General features: G+C 38.8%; 1 long non-coding RNA gene across 1 annotated transcript; it reads left to right on the top strand.

The window, feature by feature from the left end:
• Nucleotides 1-371: 371 nt before the first annotated feature.
• Nucleotides 372-3,994, top strand: LOC134293660 (uncharacterized). The gene is made up of 2 exons (XR_010000602.1): nt 372-424; nt 3,867-3,994. It is a non-coding gene; the product is annotated as an uncharacterized LOC134293660 (long non-coding RNA).
• The last annotated feature ends 16,181 nt before the right edge of the window (nt 3,995-20,175 follow it).

Raw genomic sequence — 20,175 nt, forward strand, 5'->3', positions numbered from 1 at the left:
CTGGAAGGAGTTTGGTGTTTAGAAAATGAAGGACCTATCAGTCAATAATTTTAACACATTCCATCCAATCATAGAATAATACAGTTGGAAGAGACCACATGGGCCATGCAGACCAACGCTCTGCCATGCAGGAAAAGTGCAATCAAAGCACCCCCAACAAATGCCATCCAGCCTCTGTTTAAAAGGAGGTGCTTTCACTAGACTCTGAGGCAAAGAGTTCCACCGCTGAACAGTTCTTATGGTCAGAAAGTTCTCCATAATGTTCAGGTGGAATCTTCTTTCATGTCATTGGAACCCATTGCTCCAAGTCCTAGTCTCCAGGGCAACAGAAAACAAACCTGCTTCCTCTTCCTTAAGACTATTCATAGGGATCCATGGTCTTCTGTCCTGTTTTTTCTTTCAAGAACAACCTTAAAACACTGTGGTAAGTAAATGAAAACTGCTTTACTTCAGCAAAACATAAAATACAGCACACTCCGTGGAATAATGCAAAAGCAAGCAAAGAAGTCTTAGGGTAAGCATAGTTCTTAGTCTCTGTTAAATTCCCAAATCAAATAGCAGTCTTACTTCAGACAAAGAAACGGCAATAAATCCTTAGGAGCAGTTTTCCAGATGCAGACTTGAAGCAGGCACAAGGGGAGTGAAGAGTCAGTTTGTTACCAGCAAGAGCTGGCTGCACCTGCTTCTGCTTTATAGCCTTGAGTTCCCTCACAGCTCCTAGGGCAGTTCCTAATTACTCAGCTGCATTTCTGGCAGCTATTCCAGCTGAACAACATCTCTGCTCTGTTTCCTTTTGCCTCTCCTAAAATGTGGGTATACCGATAGCCCCTGAGAGAGCCAGACACTATAGTTTTCCTTTTACCTCGGGCGTGCCATCACAACACTTAATCTACAAAACATGGAATTTCTCAGGGAGAGTTCTGGAAATGAAAAAAATAAATATGCTGATTTTACATTAATGGTATCTATAGAATGAGAAGCATTTTTCTTATATTTAAATTCCTGCAACTGATGCTCCCTAGAATCATAGTACTGTACAAACTTATCATGTGGTTAGGGACATCTAAATTGGTCTATATGTGATCTGTAACTCATATATATATTTAATAAGCCCAGTTTTTTCCTCCTCCTTTAACATATATTTTATAGACCCCTCCAATCTCCATCCATTTTACTAAATGTATATACAACATCACAAACAAACAAAAATCAAAACGTGAAACCAGTCAGCATAGCTTCACATATGAAAAACATTGCATTACATTAGGTAAGTCAGAAAGGGCTCCAGTTTCCTTATTATTCTGCAAACTTTTGAAAATTTGTATTCTTTTTTATAAACAGCTTTCCAAACATTTTGTAAACAACTATAATCAGCAGGCACAGTTTAAGATGAACCCCCCCCCCCCCACACACACACACACAAATGCATGTATCCTTTCTTAATGTTTATGTTTGTGTTCTTGTTTTGGACTGAGAACTTTATAGAAAAATTTGGAGGATATCTGTATGCTGATCTACACATCTGACAGGGAAATGTGAATGAGTTCACTTGTAGACCAAATAAAATTCTCAAGTATTTCACAACACGCAAACACTTCAGTCATGCATCCAGAGGGCATAATGCATGAATCATCTCTTGGTATTAACGCACAACTTTGAAATGTTAAAAAAAAAAATATCTGGTTACCAGAGATTTCCTGCTTCTTCCCCATTCTGCCCCCTCCCAATGTTGATCCTTCAGTAACATGACTGACCATACCAGAACTGAATGTTTCATAATACTATCCATATGATCATATATAGTGGCCTCAGCTACATTACATCAGGAAGAACGACAAATCCAAACTTTGTAAAAGTTCATGACAACCACAATATGGATTTCTTATATGAATTGAATATGTATATTCAGGTGGTTTGTGTTTGCTGTTCTTCAGATCTTCTAAAACAGTGCAGAGCAACTTAAGATGGTAAGCTCATTAATAACAGCTGGCACTGCTAGACTTAAAAGGGGGCAAATGGGCAGTCGAGTGCTCTTGAGACAGCGTGCCTTGTTAACTCTGGTTAGCATTTAATTATCTCCCCATTGCTACACAGCAGAATGTCATGTAGCCTTGCAGCTGAGGAGCTGTTTTTTTTTAAAATTTGCTCTGCATCAAAGTAACACAAAAAGCAATAGAGGAGAAATAATGTGCCAGAGAACACTAATGAGACACTTTGCTGAAAGAGAAGCAAACTTCCTATTGCCTTCTCCTTTTCTCTCCTTTAGGGGCATTCATACACTTGCAGTTAGAGTGTGGCTATCCATATTGCACAACAATGCCATCCATTTAATTTTAGGCGATTAAAACTTTAGTGATCCGAGAAGTATGGCTAGATACACTTGATTCACAGTTTTTTCTTATTTAAGCACCCATATGGTCATATGGGAACCCCCGTGGCCAGAGCCGGCCCTAGGTATTTTTCAAGTGTAGGCGAACAGAATTTTGGCACCCCCCCCCAAACCAATCACTGAAAAATAAATGTGTTGGATAAGCGAAAATGTTGGATTATAAGGAGGGATTAAGGAAAAGCCTATTAAACATCAAATTACATTAAGATTTTACAAATTAAGCACCAAAACATCAAGTTTTACAAGAAATCAACAGAAAAAGCCTGAAGCGACCGCTTAATTCGCCTCATTGTTGGACCGGCCCTGCCCGTGGCACAGTGGTTTAAATCGCTGAGCTGCTGAACTTGCTGACTAAAAGTTTGGCCATTCGAATCTGGGGAGCTCTTGCTGTTAGCCCCAGCTTATGCCAACCTAGCAGTTCAAAAACACGCAATTGTGAGATCAATAGGTGCCGCTCTGATGGGAAGGTAACTGTGCTCCATGCAGTCATGCCAGCCACATGACCTTGGAGGTGTCTACGGACAACGCCGGCTCTTCAGCTTAGAAATGGAGATGAGCACCAACCCCCAGAGTCGGTCACGACTGGACTTAACGTCAGGGGAAAACCTTTACCTTTTACCTTTTCCTCATACACAGACATAATAATTATATGAACAGATATTATTATGGGGAGGCACCCTCATAAAAACTTAAGAATCAAAACTCACCCAATACTTTTTGTTTGAATTCTGTAATGCTCAAAAACATATGAAAGTCAGTTTCATATTCAGTGCGAGGTGAAGCCAAAAAGGATGAAATTCCTCTTTAAATGAATGGCCTCTCACCATGAGGAGAGGAAAGCAGGAGGGTGGGACAAACTGAATGAGCTGGGAAAAAACTGAGAGAGCACAGAATTCTGGGAAATGTAGTTTGGGAAGGCGATGAGCCCTACAGCAGAGAATTCAGAAGGCCCTGCCCTAAACTACATTTCCTAGAATTTTGCTCAGTATCAGAAAGCTCCAATTAGTATAGAGAAGAGACTTATCTCTCCTAGCTTCAGCTGGAGTTCCAATAAATTGTTGAATCTGCAAAGAGGAGGTCTTAGTGATACTTTAATACAAGTAAGTAAATCAATGCTGGGCTGGGGAGAAATCCCTAAATTGAAATTATGTTGGTTAAACATTCTGAAACTTTATGGGTTAGCAGTGGTAAATGTGTTCTATAACTATAGCAATTTTCATGCCAATAGCTCTAACAATGAGGAAAAAAGGAGCTCTGAAGTTTCCCCATTGCACAATTAATTCCTTGACAAAAAGTAACGAAAAAGGAGTTAACTTGTTATAGTTATGATATAGTTATGTTTCCCAATTTTGGAAACATTTTAGAAATGATTTTCCCCTGCACCCTAATTTTGTAATGAGCATTGAAACATTCAAGTCAAAATCTTATTGAATACAAGAGTTAGGATTGTACATGCCATTTTATTTTCCAATTGTAGACATGATTGTGAAAGCTGGACAGTGAAGAAACCTGATAGAAAATCAACCCATTTGAGATCTGGCACTGGAGAAAAATTATAGATGCTGTGAACTGCTAAAAAATACAAATAAATGGGTCATAGAACAACTCAAGCTTGAACTCTCTCAAGGAGCCAAGATGACTTAACTGAGACTGACGTATTTGGACCATATCATAAGAAGACATGACTCACTAGAAAAGACAATAATGCTTGGGAAAGTAAAAGGTAGTATGAAAAAAGAACGGCCACATTCCAGATGGATAGGCTCAAAAATGCAACAGCCCTGACTCTGCAAGATTTGAGTAGATCTGTTGATGATAGGGCGACTTGGAGGTCATTCAGTCTTAGGTCATAGTATGTCAAAGTTGAAAGCAGTTTTAGCTTTGACAGCTTTGACAGCTATTTAAAACTATTGTGTTGGCCTCTGGTTGATTCAGAAATGGCCAGCTAGGATCCGCTCCCTTGTTGGTCAGGAGCTCTGTCCAGTGTATCACAGTGTGATCCTGGTCATGGCAGGAAACTTTAATAAACTGTCATTGTGGTTTTTAAAAAGATTTGTGTCTGTTTATTGCTCCGCCTAGGAGAGGGGCACAATCATAAAGGAATGCAGTGAGGCAAGTTATAATGGGCTGAAATGGGTTTTGATTGTTCAGCTCTGGTTAATGCAATGGGTGGCTTGTTGTGTTAATCACAGCACTGCTGGGACCTCAATCTGTGAAGATTGTGTGTTGACCGGCCGTGCACCAATAATAATAATAATAATTTTATTCTTATATCCCGCCCCATCTCCCCGGAGGGACTCGGGGCGGCTTACATGGGGCCATGCCCAGACACGACAGCACAAATCAGATAAAACATTAAACTGAGCAGTAAAACTTCAACATGATTAAAAACAGTCATAAAAGTCAATATACACAATAATATTAAAATCCCGATTTGGGTCAAAAGATCCAGGCCAAGGTGCAAAGCAATATCAAGTTATCAGGGAGGGATAATTATACAGCAGGTGTAATACTTAAAGTGCTGAATGAATCCTAAAAACAATCCAGAGGGTCTACTGCTTAATAGGTAAATAACATGATCCCACAAGGATCAGTCAATGAAGGCCTTCTGGAATAGCCAACCTCCACACATTAAAAAAAATCACGCACAGGCGTCTTCCAAGAAATGGAGGACCATAATCCTCGAACTACGAGGGATCGCCTAAGTAAGTAATGCAATGGGTGTCAGTGAGATACACAAGAGGGTGCTCAGGATGGTGGCCATATCAATGGAAGCCCCAGGGAGGTCCCAGTTATAAATCAGACCATATCAGGAGGAAACAGAAAAAGACCTAGAGGCTTTTTAATAAACCCATTGTGTGTCCCCAGAGGCTAAATCGGTGTGTGCTGAGGAAACTTTTCAAGGGAAATTCATGGAAGGTTACATTTATTTATTTATTTACAGTATTTATATTCCGCCCTTCTCACCCCGAAGGGGACTCAGGGCGGATTACAATGAACACATATATGGCAAACATTCAAGGCCAACAGACAAACAACATTCAGTTTTAGACAGACACAGAGGCATTTTTAACATCTTTCCAGCTTCACGATTCCAGCCACAGGGGGAGCTGTTGCTTCACCGTCCATTGATGGCTGTTCTTCCTCTTCTTTTCCTCGTGAGCAGTTTTATGGTGTTGTAGATTAGTTAAATTAGCCTCCCGCATAAAGCGTACCTAAATTTTCCCTACTTGACAGATGCAACTGTCTTTCGGGGCTGCTAGGTCAACAGCAAGCCGGGGCTATTTTTTTTTAATGGTCGGAGGCTTAACCCGATCCGGGCTTCGAACTCATGACCTCTCGGTCAGTTGTGATAGCAGCTGGTTACTAGCCAGCTGCGCCACAGCCCGGACAAAGAAAAAAGTCAATATGGACTCATTGTATGTCTCAATGGAGTGGCAGACCATAATTCATAATTTTGGAGTCTAATTTTTATAATAATAATAATAACTTTATTTTTATACCCCGCCCCATCTCCCCGAAGGGACTCGGGGCGGCTCACATGGGGCCATGCCCGATACAACAATCAAAAAACCAATCACAAAGCCATAACACAATTAACCCAACAAAAACATCAACATCAATAAAAACAATCATTAAAATGAGCAAGAATCAAGCAATATTAAAATCAGGGGACTAAATTCATAGATTTTTGATAACAATTTGATGGAAGGACATCCTACACAACTTGGGACCTGATTATATGGGATTAACTTCTTTCTTGACTTGACTTTCTTTTTTTTATATAATAATTTTTATTAAGTATCCAGATTGATAAACAGTGAAAGTGCAGAATATTAGCGTGATAGGAAAGATGGGTGAAATAAAGCAAGAATCTCCCCTCCCTGATGATTTCGACATATTTTGCACCTTGACCCAGATCCTTGCGATTTTAAGATTTTATCTTTGTATGTGACTGTTTATGACTGTTTTTATCGTTGTTTGATGTTTTATTGCTGATTGATCTGTTTTATTGTTTGCGTTTGCTTTTATATTGTTGTTCCGGGCTTGGCTCCATGTAAGCTGCCCCGAGTCCCTTCGGGGAGATGTGGCGGGGTATAAGAATAAAGTTATTATTATTATTATTATTATTATTATTATTATTATTATTATTATTATTATTATTAGAAGGTATGGGGTAAAAAAGCAAAGACGAGAGAGAGAGAGAGAGAGAGAGAGAGAGAGAGAGGGAAACACCCACTCCAAAAAAAAAAATAGAATTTTTTTTAAAAAAAATAGAAGTAAAAATGAAATAAAATGACTTCCTTATAATCCTTAGCAGTTAGGGTCATCTTCATTCTTTCCTCTACTGGTTTGCATTGTCCTTCTGACCCTAATTCTTCTCCAGTTATTGGTAGTCTATAAATCCTTCATTCGTGTGAAATAATTTTCTACCGGTTCCCAGTTGGTTTGTTTTATTGGGTTTCCTGAGTTCTTTTTAAGAAAAAAAGTCAGTTGATCCATGTCTTTAACTTCCCTCACTTTGTATCTCCAATGGTCCAAATCTGGTGTTTCTCGTAATTTCCATGCTTTTGCAAAGACGATCCTTGCGGCCGTCGACAAGTATGCCAATTTTCGGTCAGAGTCAAATCCTTATCCAATAAACCTAAAAGGTAATATTCTGGTTTCTTTGGGAATGTTCTTTTAAATATTTTTTTGAAATTCCTCATGGATCTTCGTCCAGTAGCTAGAGGTTATGACTTGACTTCTTCCTTGACTCAACAAGATAATTTTGATGGTGTTAATATACAATACAGAGATTCGTCTCTGATGATTTCAACAGCACGTTTTTAGTGTGGTGACATCCACCATAGGCAATATTCTCTCTAATGCTCTTTAATGCCAGACATTTTCAGATTTTTAAAAACATTTTAGACCCAAGTCTCAATAGCTATTTTTGCTAGCTTTCCTTTAGGATTGGAACTTGGATGAAAGACAGCAAAGTCAAAGTAGGTAATGGAATCAATGTTCCTAGAAGAGCAATGGGGGGTCACACTGTGAACAGTCATATTCCATATTGTATATATGGTTTATGTGTTTATGGATGTTTTAAACAAAAATTCCAATATTCTATATGGCCTTATATTAAAAGCAATATTAAAAATAGTTTGCCATGCTATGTGTTCAGGAAGTTAGAACAACACGCCCACCTAAGCTTCTCTTTCCAAGCTTTCTGCTTGACCTTCCTACATAGATTTCAATGCACATCTTATTTTTATTTGTTGATTTTCTCTATGTGTTTCCCATTTCTATTATGTCCTCATTATGTGATGTTGGTTGAAAACAAACACCGTAAATATATGTGATGACATTGTGACATTTTCTGTCACACTGTCACTCAATCCCATTGTTAATGCTTCCTAAGGTTTTAGGTCTGATTGCAGCGGTCAAGAATCTATGACAACTTGATTTCTTGAGCTGTGAGAGTTAATTTAGAGCCCTCCAAGTTGGCACATAGAGTTTAGATTATGTTACCAAGTGTATTAGGTTGTAGTTACCAACATTAGCATTCAGAGCCATTTGACCCAATATCAAGAGGGACATAAATCCTCCAGCATGAAAAATACACTTCACCTGCTTATGTTTTCCTCATCAATAATTCCACCAGTTATTTATCCACAAGAAAATTCCTCCTGCTATCCCAAGATTTTTTCTTCTTCTTAAGGTTTGTTTTCTAGGAAAAAAACACCAAATGAATTTGTCCAATGATAATTTTTTTAAAAGTGCACTTGTATCAATAAACCACAAAGGCAGAGCCTAGTTAATCTGGTCATCTATATATATAAAAGAGTGATGGCATCAGGGCGACGGACAAAACAACAAAACTACAGGCCCCCCAACCTCGAAATTTGACAACACAACCCATCATTCACGGCTCTAGGTTGATACAACAAAAAGAAAAGAAAAATAAAGTCCCAATTAGAGGGAGAGGAATAATTGTTTATATCCAATTGCTGCCAGTTACAAGGCTAAGTTCTGCCCACTTGGTCACCTAGCAACCTACTCAGCCCAGGGGACAGGCACAAGAGTTTGGAGAGACCATCCAGCCCAACCCTTTCTACTATGCAGCAGGACACAATCCAAGCATTCACAACACATGGGCAACGTATAAATACTATACAATACTACACAGGGACATAGACCCCCCTCTACCCTCACCACTTTCACAGTACACAAACAATCAAATGTATACTAAACATAAAGACAACCATAGAACAGACATTCAATACCACCACTACCTCAACAATTTCTCACCAACACCACCAGACAACGTCACAGCAACGTGTGGCCGGGGCACAGCTAGTCGATCTATAAATTGGTTGGAATTTTTTAGTGACCTTGTCAATTATTATTGAAGTTAATCCCATGTTTTGTTGAATTAATAAGTGGTTTCCCTGTGACCAGCAGCATTAGAGAACCAAAGAATTTTTTTTTCATTTCTGCTCCACAATTTGCAAACCTGTGGGCATGGAAATAAAACTCCTTACGACTTGCCTGTTAGATCAGGGGATCTCAAATCTTTTAAGCAGAGGGCCAATTCATGGTCCCCCAGACTGTTGGGGGCCAGACTATAGTTTGAAAAAAACATTAACAAATTCCTGTGAACACTGCACATATCTTATTTGTAGTACAAAAATAAAAAACGCGGAAGAATAATGCAATATTTTATATATATATATATATATATATATATATATATATATATATAGGTAATGAAATTTCGGCCTAGCACAAAACAACAAAACTACACATCCCAGAAACACTAAACATGGCAGCACAACCCCTCATCCATGCCTCTACGTTCATACAACAAAAAGAGAAGAAAAATAAAGTCCTAATTAGAGGGAGAGGAATAATTGTTTTCATCCAATTGCTGCCAGTTAGAAGGCTAAGCTCCGCCCACTTGGTCTGCTATCAGTTAGAAGACTAAGCTCCACCCACTTGGTCTCCTAGCAACCCACTCTGCCCAGGGCTACTTCAATCAGGCCTCTTCCACACTGTCTATAAAATACAGATTATCTGATTTGAACTGGATTATATGGCAGTGTAGACTAAAGATGACCACCAACCCCCAGAGTCAGACACGACTGGACTTAATGTCAGGGGAAAACCTTTACCCTTTACCTTAACTACCACCAATTCCTCAATACTTTATTTCCCATACCACCATACTTTGCCACAGCAACGCGTGGCCGGGCATAGCTAGTATATAATATAAGTCTTTCTTTCCCTCCAACTTGTCCAATAGGTGGTATTGGTTATGGGGGCTCTGAGTGGCAAGTTTGGTCCTGGTCTATCATCGGTGGGGTTCGAAGTACTTATTCATTGCAGGTGACCTATAAATCCCAGTACCTACTACTCCCAAATGTCCAGGGCAATTCCCCTCCAAACCCACCAGTAGTCAAATCTGGGCATATCAGATATGGATGGCAAATGTGGTTCAGATCCATCATTGTTTGGGTTTATAGCGTTCTGGGGGTAGGTGAACTATAACTCCTCTAAATTCCCCAGTAGGAGTCACAATGGTCTGACTTGATGCAGGTTAAACCACAACTTCAATCTCCCAAACTCCTCCAGTAAGTTTAGTTGCAGCTCAATTCTGTTGTTTGTTTTGCAGACAGATTTGAAAGGGAAGGGCAGTAGGCGGGGTCATGCAAATTCCACAGCAATGGAGAACCCTGGGATGCCTGCCTGTGGTGGAGGAAAATGCAAAATATGGTCCCCGAATGAAAGCATTCCTTGGGTGGTGGTTTGTAGTGTTTGGGAAGGACATTGGCAGGGTTTGGGCTACATGTTCATGGAGCTCGCTGTAACCACAATGTCAGTGGAAAAGAGTGACTTGCTGGCTTCTCAGCAGTGGGAACTATAGCCTGTTTGTGGAGGCCGGAGGCTGTCTGTGTGAGCCACATACAGGTTTTCACTTTTATTATGGATTAGATTAGATTAGATTAGATAATTTAGATTTAGATTAGATATAGATATACAGATATAGATTAACTTCTCCATGTTATACAATCCTACTATTTTTGCAAATTCTATTACTGATAATCTCCCCTCAAATTCCCTCCAATGTTTTCAGATCAAAATCACAAATTTGTCCAACTCAAGAAGGTCATATTTTTATTAACTATTTAATTTCTACATGTTGGGTGAATTTTCCAATATTTGAAGACTGCAATCAGTATGGAATAAATTTGGGTCCAGAGAACTTAGAATTTGAATGAAGAAGGAATCTATGCTAACAAATGTTTACATTCTTAACCTAGATATTTGGAATACAGATCTGTGTAAAAAGGTAAAGGTTTCCCCTGACATTAAGTCCAGTCATGTCTGACTCTGGGGGTTGGTGCTCATCTCCATTTCTAAGCCGAAGAGCCGGCGTTGTCCGTAGACACCTCCAAGGTCATGTGGCCAGCATGACTGCATGGAGCGCTGTTACCTTCCCGCCAGAGCGGTACCTATTGATCTACTCACATTGGTATGTTTTCGAACTGCTAGGTTGGCAGAAGCTGGAGCTAACAGCGAGCACTCATTCTGCTCCCGGGATTTGAACCTGTGACCTTTTGGTCTGCAAGTTCAGCAGTTCAGTGCTTTAATACACTTTGACACCGGGGCTCCTTACAATGTTTACATTCTTAACCTAGATATTTGGAAGCTCTGTGTACATAGTACAATTCACGCTCAATTCTGGATTAGGGTCATTCCCTCTTAAATCCAATAGACTGCATGTAAACTCATCTGGCTGATCTCTGCCATATGGGGTCTAGCTTTGTTTCTGGGTGAAGGCATTAATCTGTGTGCTTTGTTAGTTTTTTAGTTTTAAAATCGTCTTTCATTTTCTTGAAATTTTGAGGCTTCATGAGTTTGTCAATAGAAGAATAATTATGCATGAACTGAATAAAAACCAAGAAATATCTCTTATGCAAAAGTGATGAAAACGTGATCTTCCATAATCTCTTACTACCTAGCTGAATGTAGAACTTCAAAATAACTGAAGAGCCAAAGATTTTGCATGTCTTTGCTTTTATTAATTGCCATCACATTAACTTTAGGTAGGAGTGGAGGAAATACCGGGCTGTGGGGCCGGGCTGTGGCGCAGCTGGCTAGTAACCAGCTGCTATAAATCACTACTGACCAAGAGGTCATGAGTTCGAAGCCCGGGTTGGGTTAAGCCTCCGACCATTAAAAAAAAAATAGCCCCGGCTTGCTGTTGACCTAGCAGCCCCGAAAGACAGTTGCATCTGTCAAGTAGGGAAAATTTAGGTACGCTTTATGCGGGAGACTAATTTAACTAATCTACAACACCATAAAACTGCTCACGAGGAAAAGAATGAGGAAGAACAGCCACCAATGGACGGTGAAGCAACAGCTCCCCCTGTGGCCGGAATCGTGAACCTGGAAAGATGTTAAAATGCCTCTGTGTCTGTCTAAAACTGAATGTTGTTTGTCTGTTGGCATTGAATGTTTGCCATATATGTGTTCATTGTAATCCGCCCTGAGTCCCCTTCGGGATGAGAAGGGTGGAATATAAATACTGTAAATAAATAAATAAATAAATAAATAAATAAACACCTCCAAGACACCTTGTTTATAAACACAGAGCCATGGCTTTCTTCATTGAGTCTTCCCCATCTGTATGCTTCTCTTTAGGACATACTCTAGTGCTAAGCCAACAAATGTGTGAATTTCTAGATGCTCTCACCAGACTTAACCAGCATTGCTCATGGAAAGCGAAAATGGAAGAGCCACATATTGCCTGTGTTTGATCAAATGTTTGTTGCAGTGTGGTCCCCATGATACTACTTTTGAAGAGTAATTTCCTAAAAGGAAAAAGCATTCAAGAAAGGTAAAGCAGCATCACCAGCAGCAGCAGTTCAGCAGGACAGAAGCTTCTAGTGCCAGCAGTAGAGCGATTGAGCTTAAGCAATACAGGAGTAGAGTCAAGCTTGCAAAGTTATAAAACACTTTATTCAAAGAACAACATATCTAGATAGGAAAGCTAACAGGGTCTAGCTATTGAGGGTGTGCAAAGCTTTGGAACTCTGATTCATAATTCAGGGATTTGAATGATTCATAAATATAAATTGCCGAATTACTAATTGGAAAGGACCACTCCGAAGCATTTACAAATCGAAACACAAGCCTCCAAAACTTTCAGAGAAATTCATAAAGATTTGTTGTTCTGGAGTTTTTTTTCTCCTCAATTCATCAATTGAGCCGTACAGGTAGATGATCTTCTCCGGCTGTGCTTTGTAAATAGCTGTAAATGGCTGCAATAAAAGATAAGAACCTCCATGTTTGGCTGACAGCTATTTGTGGATTTACGTTTATGTTCGAGCAGCTAAGCAAATTGCTAGTTCGCCGACGGAGAGGAGATTGAGATGGAGAGGTGAATATGTCTCAATTAACCCTCTCACACACCGACATATAGTTTTTGTAGAAGTGTGTGTGTGTGTATATACACATACATATACATATACATATACATACATACATATACATATACTAGCTGTGCCTGGCCACGCGTTGCTGTGGCGTGGTCTGGTGGTGTTGGTGAGAAATTGTTGAGGTAGTGGTGGTATTGAATGTCTGTTGTATGGTTGTCTTTATGTTTAGTATGCAGTGTGGAGTCAAGATAATCCAGTTCAAAGCAGATAATATAAGATTCTAAATGGGTTATATAGCTGTGTGGAAGGGCCTTGAGTCTACACTGCCATATAATCCAGTTAAAATCTGATAATCTGTGAAAGAGGCCTAAGTAAGGCCTAACTGTGCCTGTCCGCTGGTCTGAGGAGGTTGCTAGGAGACCAAGTGGACGGAGCTTAGCCTTCTAACTGGCAGCAATTGGATAAAAACAATTATTCCTCTCCCTCTAATTAGGACTTTATTTTTTCTTTTCTTTTTGTTGTATCAAACTAGAGCTGTGAATGATGGGTTGTGTTGTCAAATTTTGAGGTTGGGAGGCCTGTAGTTTTGTTGTTTTATCCGCTGCCCTGATGCCATCACTCTTTTATATATATAGACTAGCTGTGCCCGGCCACGCGTTGCTGTGGCGAAGTATGGTGGTATGGGAAATAAAGTATTGAGGAATTGGTGGTAGTTAAGGTAAAGGGTCCCCTGGGCTGAGTGGGTTGCTAGGAGACCAAGTGAGCAGAGCTTAGCCTTCTAACTGGCAGCAATTGGATAAAAACAATTATTCCTCTCCCTCTAATTAGGACTTTATTTTTCTTTTCTTTTTGTTGTATCAACCTAGAGGCATGGATGAGGGGTTGTGATGTCAATTTTCGAGGTTGTGGGGTGTTTACTTTTGTTGTTTTGTCCGCTGCCGTGATGCCATCACTCTTTTATATATATAGATATACACACACAGATATATACACACACACCTACCTCTATCTTCTATCCTCTATCTATATAATAAAATGAAAATATGTTTGTATGTATGTACATATGTTTGTGGGCGGGCAGGTGATTTTCAAGATGGCACCCACATTCAGAGAGCCCTATGGGAGGCATTCATCCATCATGTTGGGAGTTGTACTTCACTCATAATCAAGGAGCCCTGTCAACCCCACTGACAATGGATCTGGACCAAATTTGCCACACAGACCCAACATGACCAACTTTGATTACTTGCATGGTTTTGGGGGGAATTGACCCACAATGTTGGGAGTCATCGCTCACCCATATTCTTATGTGTTTTCTACATTCATAAAATCCAAGAACAAACAATGATTTTTTTCTAATGTTTTTCTTTACTAAATACCTAACTCAGGCATTGCCGTATACCTAAGCTAATACGTATCTGTATATGTCTAGCTATATATTGTGAAGGTCATTGCACTGCATTTTGCATTTTTACTAGCACTCTACAGCAGCTTTGAATTTAACATGACTGAAGAAAGGGAACTTTTCTCACTCTTGTATTGATGTCCTTGGTTTGACTGTCCTTTTTTCTTTTTGGCATCATAATAAGCTTTCAGTCAAATGTGTTACAATTCAGTACTTATGCCTTAATCTTCCACTAAAGAAAAACACAATAGCACAGTTTCTCTTGGCTTATGCCTCTGGAAAATCTTCATATTATTGGTTCAAAATGTCTTCCTCAATGTTTAAGTTTAAAACACACATAAAAAGATACACCATAGTCCAAGCTATTCTTTGAAAGCATTGTGTGAATTGAATTTGATCTGCGAATCCCTGCTATTTAAATTAATCAGTCTAGGATTATTTCTATCAAAATGTCCAAGAGCAATTCTCCATTACATTTCTGTGGAATTTTTCTTGAAGTAAAAGAAATGGATGTCCCATCTTGTGGTCTCAGTGGTGAATCAAGGCAGAATATGAACTGAAATTGACACAATGATATATTTTCAACTGGAAGACCTGGCATTGCATAGGTATGTATTCAAATACTGGACAGCCTGTCAAACAATACTATCCCATTCTACCAGCCGACCTCTGCTTGTAGGAACCTGGCATGTGGTGCACATGGGTGAGAGACACATCTATTCCGACTTGGGAATGAGGTTGTTCCACATCCATGAACTGGAGTCCTTCACTACAAATATTCTTTAATATTCTGCATCCCTAATTGCCGCAGAAGTGGAAGACCTACTGCCTTTATTTCTTTCCTGCCTTGTGCCCAATTCAGAATTCAAAGTAGCTTATGACAGATTACAAACATCATAAAAAATCCACAAGATACAAAATTTAAAATGAGACACACACACACAGAGTAGAGTTCCGGTTATTTGACATAAACGGGCGGGCCGAATGTCGAATAACTGGATTTGACGGATAATAGGGAGGCCCTATTATCCAGCAAGCCGGTTGAAGGAAGTGCCCCGTGCACGTTGCTAGGTAGATAGCAAGCTACCTAGCAACGCGCAGGGACGCTTCTGCCCTGCTTCTTGGGAGGCGCCCGTGCATGTTGCTAGACAGATAACAAGCCACCTAACAACGCTCAGGGGTGCTTCTTAAGCCGGGTGCTCACCGCTCTGCCCCTTGGGAAGTGCCCGTGCATGTTGCTAGGTAGCTTGCTATCTACCTAGCAACGCGCACAGGCGCCTCCCAAGGGGCAGAGCAGCGAGCACTCGGCTTAGCAAAGCGCCCGTGCACGTTGCTAGATAGCTTGCTATCTACCTAGCAACATGCATGGGCACTTCTCTGCTCGCTGCCCTGCCTCTTGGGAGGTGCCTGTGCACGTTGCTAGGTAGATAGCAAGCTACCTAGCAACGTGCATGAGCGCCTCCCAAGGGGCCTGGGATGTCGGATAATACGGACTGTCGGTTAACCGGAAGTCGGTTAACCGGAACTCTACTGTATATATATATTATTGAACATACACACACACATATGAGCAATTAACCAAAGAGTTGTCCTTCAGGACCAAAGAGTCCTAGAGAAAATCTATTAATCAAATATGCAAATAATCAAATCCACAAAAGTTAGGCCAACAAATATGGAGGGCTGACTGCAAGATGATGATGATGATGATGATGATGATGATGATGATGATGATGATGTTCAGGCACCTTCAGTGACTCTGAAACCTTTTATCAGCTTTGGTGATCCAGAATTTTAGTTATTCTGGAATAATAATAAAAATAATATTAAGTATTTATTTATATGCCACTTTTCTCCCACAGTGGGTACCAAAGCGGTTTCCAACCTGTTAAAAATATAATACAAAATCAAACAACAGTCAACCATAAAAATATAAAACATTGCGAGCAATCAAGGAAAAACATAAATAGGAATAGAATAGAGATATCTTGCATACAGTAGATACCGGTAACATCAAGGCAGGATTGGAGCAATTCATTCTATGTGACTCTGCCTTTAAGATGTTGTTCTTATTTATTGTCATGTTGGCTTCCACAGATCTGACAATCTGGTCAGTCGTTTTCTGTCATCTCTTCACAAAGACCATGAACAACTGTTACACAAAAATCTTAATATATTCTTATGTCTGGCAGTGAGATTAGAGATAGTCTCAGTGTGGAAAGATTTTAAAGGATTATCATTAGATCAGTGGCATACACATATCTGGAAAAAACTGAGGTGAGTAAATGTGCTTTCAAATATACATTCATTAGGTTTTTTTATGGTATTTGATCCCCATATATTGATTTTATCAAAAAAAAATTCTGATGTTGGTTATCTTTAGAAGTTCCAGAAAAATTATGGAATGGTGTACTCAATTTCTATCACAGATAGTTTTTAAAAACTAAGCATATTGTATTTTGTATATTTGCGAGAAATGTTAGTATAAAGACTGTACACGATGTACTTTTTCTTTGGGTTGTTGTATGTTTTCCAGGCTGTCTGGCCATGTTCCAGAAGTATTCTCTCCTGACGTTTCACCCACATCTATGGCAGGCATCTTCAGAGGTTGTGAGGTATGGAGAAACTAAGCAAGGAAGGTTTATATATACAGTATTTGTGGAAAGTCCAGGGTGAGGAAAGAACTCTTGTCAGTTGGAGGCCAGTGTGAATGTTGTAGTTAATCACCTAAATTAGCATTGAATAGCTTCATCTCCTGGCTACTTCCTGCCTGGGGGCATCCTTTGTTCAGAGTCATTAGCTGCCCCTGGTTCCCATGTCTGGAACTCCTCTGTTTTGAGAATGTTGCTTCTTTTTTACTGTTCTGATTTTTGAGTTTTTTAATACTGGTGGCCAGATTTTGTTCATTTTCATGGTTTCCTCCTTTCTGTTGAAGTTGTCCACATGCTTATGAATTTTGTATCGTTAGGTAGTGTAGGTGGACCCTATATGAGCTTCTTTTCCTACATCTAGAACTATTATAAAGACATACCTATACCATTATGAGTTTCATTAATTTTAGTGCACTGTACCTTTAATTAATATTGCTGCTTTATCATTTATTTTGCCTCTTTTAAGACTGTTACAATCTACACTGTGGGAGTTTTCACCTGGGAAATAATCCTAGTTACTAGGAAATAATCCTAGTAATCTGTTGCTGTTATTATTGCACTATCATTGTACATGACATTTTACAAGAAAAATAACAAGAAAATAGCTCCTGGTCCCCAGGTTTACAATCTAATTAAGACATATCACAAAAAGGAAAGGGGATTATATCTACGTGATAGTGCCCCTTCTTCTCTCCCTCCAAGGGGTACAGCAAAAATATGTGCGGACAGTAAATATTCACAAAATTCATTCCTCAGTTGAATTTAACATACTATAGTAAATAATTTCATTAGTGGATTCTGATATATAGATATACAGTAGAGTCTCACTTATCCAACACTTGCCTCTCCAACATTCTGGATTATCCAACACATTTTTGTAGTCAATGTTTTCAATATATCATGATATTTTGGTGCGAAATTCGTAAATACAGTAATTACTAAATAGCATTACTGCGTATTGAACTAATTTTTCTGCCAGATTTGTTGTATAACATGATGTTTTGGTGCTTAATTTGTAAAATCATAACCTAATTTGATGTTTAATAGACTTCTCCTTAATCTCTCCTTATTATCCAACATATTTGCTTATCCAACGTTCTGCCGGCCCATTTATGTTGGATAAGTGAGACGCTACTGTATATGAATTATATACCAACCTCACTATAATTCTATTCTGAATGTTATTAGGTTCCTTTCATCGGGGTATTTTAATCTAATGATTTTATCTTATATTGCTGCTATAGTCCCCCCCCCACCTTTGAAGTTGACTGAATTGCATTAGTGGTTGTTTGATATTATTACTGTTGTATAAACCTGTGTTTTAACTTCTGTTTTATTATCTTCTTGTGTTTTAAACTGTGTATATTGTTAATGTATTTGCGCTGTTACTTTTGTAACATTGTGAGCCGCCCCGAGTCCCCATGGGGAGATGATGGCGGGGTATAAATAAAGTTTTTATTATTATTATTATTTTATTATGACACAGCAAACAAGATAGATATGCTGGATTTCGTATCACAAAATCACAAGTCGAACACTTCCCAAGTGTCTAGGACTGTGTGATGTATTTTTGGATGATGCGTGCAGATCCCAGTCGGGTGGCCTTTTGCAGTTGGCAGATTGTGATTTTGTCAATGTCTATTGTTTCCAAATGCCGGCTGAGATCTTTTGGCATTATTATTATTATTATTATTATTATTATTATTATTATTATTATTATTATTATTATTATTCATATATTCCTGATCCAAGTCTAAGAAAATAATGAATATTAATTCAAATCAAAGTATGATTAGGACAAATACTAAAATGCAAAAACTCAAAGCATGGAACCTACCGTTATTCTGATCTTCTGTGAGAAGTCCCTCACATCATGGATTATCCATTTTCTTATTCTAAACAACTTTAGATGTACTTTTCTCTAACCACTTCAGTAAACTTTGTATATCATTTATTTTTCCTCTTCCTCTTCTCTAAAAGATTATGACTACACCACTTCAGAAGAAAAGAGGAAATTATACAGTTACATGCAGTTATTAAGGCAAATCTTTGGTTTAAGGAAACATCTATTTATAGTCCCTGGTCAGAATGTTATCCAGTCAAAGCAGACATTTCTTCATGGCATCTGAGTTTTCTTTAATATAAATCAACTGTACCACTCCAACCTGAAACTATAATTTTCTCCTGTACTTGTTTTGTTACTGTGGGAACATCAGAGCACCATCGGTATTATCACTAATCTTTTTTTTAAGTTAAATATCGAAGTAGTATCAGAAACTATGGAATAAAATTGTAGGGAGTTGTGAGGGCTAACAAGATAAAAACACAATAATAGTCACGTCAGATCCAACCAAAGACTTAAGACAGCAACAGATTTCCACTGTGGCCAATAATAATAATAATAATAATAATAATAATAATAATAATAATAATAATAATAACTTTATTTTTATACCCCGCCTCTATCTCCCCAAAGGGGACCCAGGGCGGCTTACATGGGGCCAAACCCGAATAATAACATGGTGCTTAATTTGTAAAATCAAAACCTAATTTGATGTGTAATAGGCTTTTCCTTAATCCCTCCTTATTATCCAATATATTCGCTTATCCAGCGTTCTGCCGGCCCATTTATGTTGGATAAATGAGGCTCTACTGTAGTTGTTCTATGCCAGGAAAACACTGCTCCCTCCTTTCCCACTTCTAATGGTGATTTGCAAAGGAATTGGGAGTTTTTTCGCTTTGCATATTTGCTTGCTTGCTTGTCATGAAAATGAAAATCAAGCTGATTTTGGAAGGGAGCCTTCTGAGATTTACAAAACTAAAATGAAAAAGCTTGTACTAAGTTTTGATTCTAAAATATTTGGTGTAGGTCAAGCAAACATTGGATGTGACTTCCGACTTACTAAACTTCTGATTTTCTTCTGAATTCCAAGACTTTAGAAATTTTTGCACATGTCTAACAGCTTTCTCATTGCCTAATCTGGTTCTAAAGCTATCCAAACTGGGGTCATCATTTCATGGCTAAGTATTTTTATTACTGTGTTTTTCTGAAAGAAACAGCAACATAATGGTGTGTTCAGAAGGGCTATTCACATTTTACAATATACATCTATTCACACTAGGTACACATGGAATTATAGATTTGTTCAGATGTTGATGATAATCCTTGTAAAACTTAATAAGATCAAATGTATGACTTGATCAAATGTAATTTGATTTCTGCATGGCAGGGGACTGGACTGGATGGCCCTTATGATCTGCCAACTCTGTGATTCTATGATTTATTTTCCTTCAACAGTCAGAACA

The sequence above is a fragment of the Anolis carolinensis genome, unplaced genomic scaffold, assembly GCF_035594765.1.
Source record: "Anolis carolinensis isolate JA03-04 unplaced genomic scaffold, rAnoCar3.1.pri scaffold_9, whole genome shotgun sequence".
In the NCBI taxonomy this organism is placed as follows: domain Eukaryota; kingdom Metazoa; phylum Chordata; class Lepidosauria; order Squamata; family Dactyloidae; genus Anolis; species Anolis carolinensis.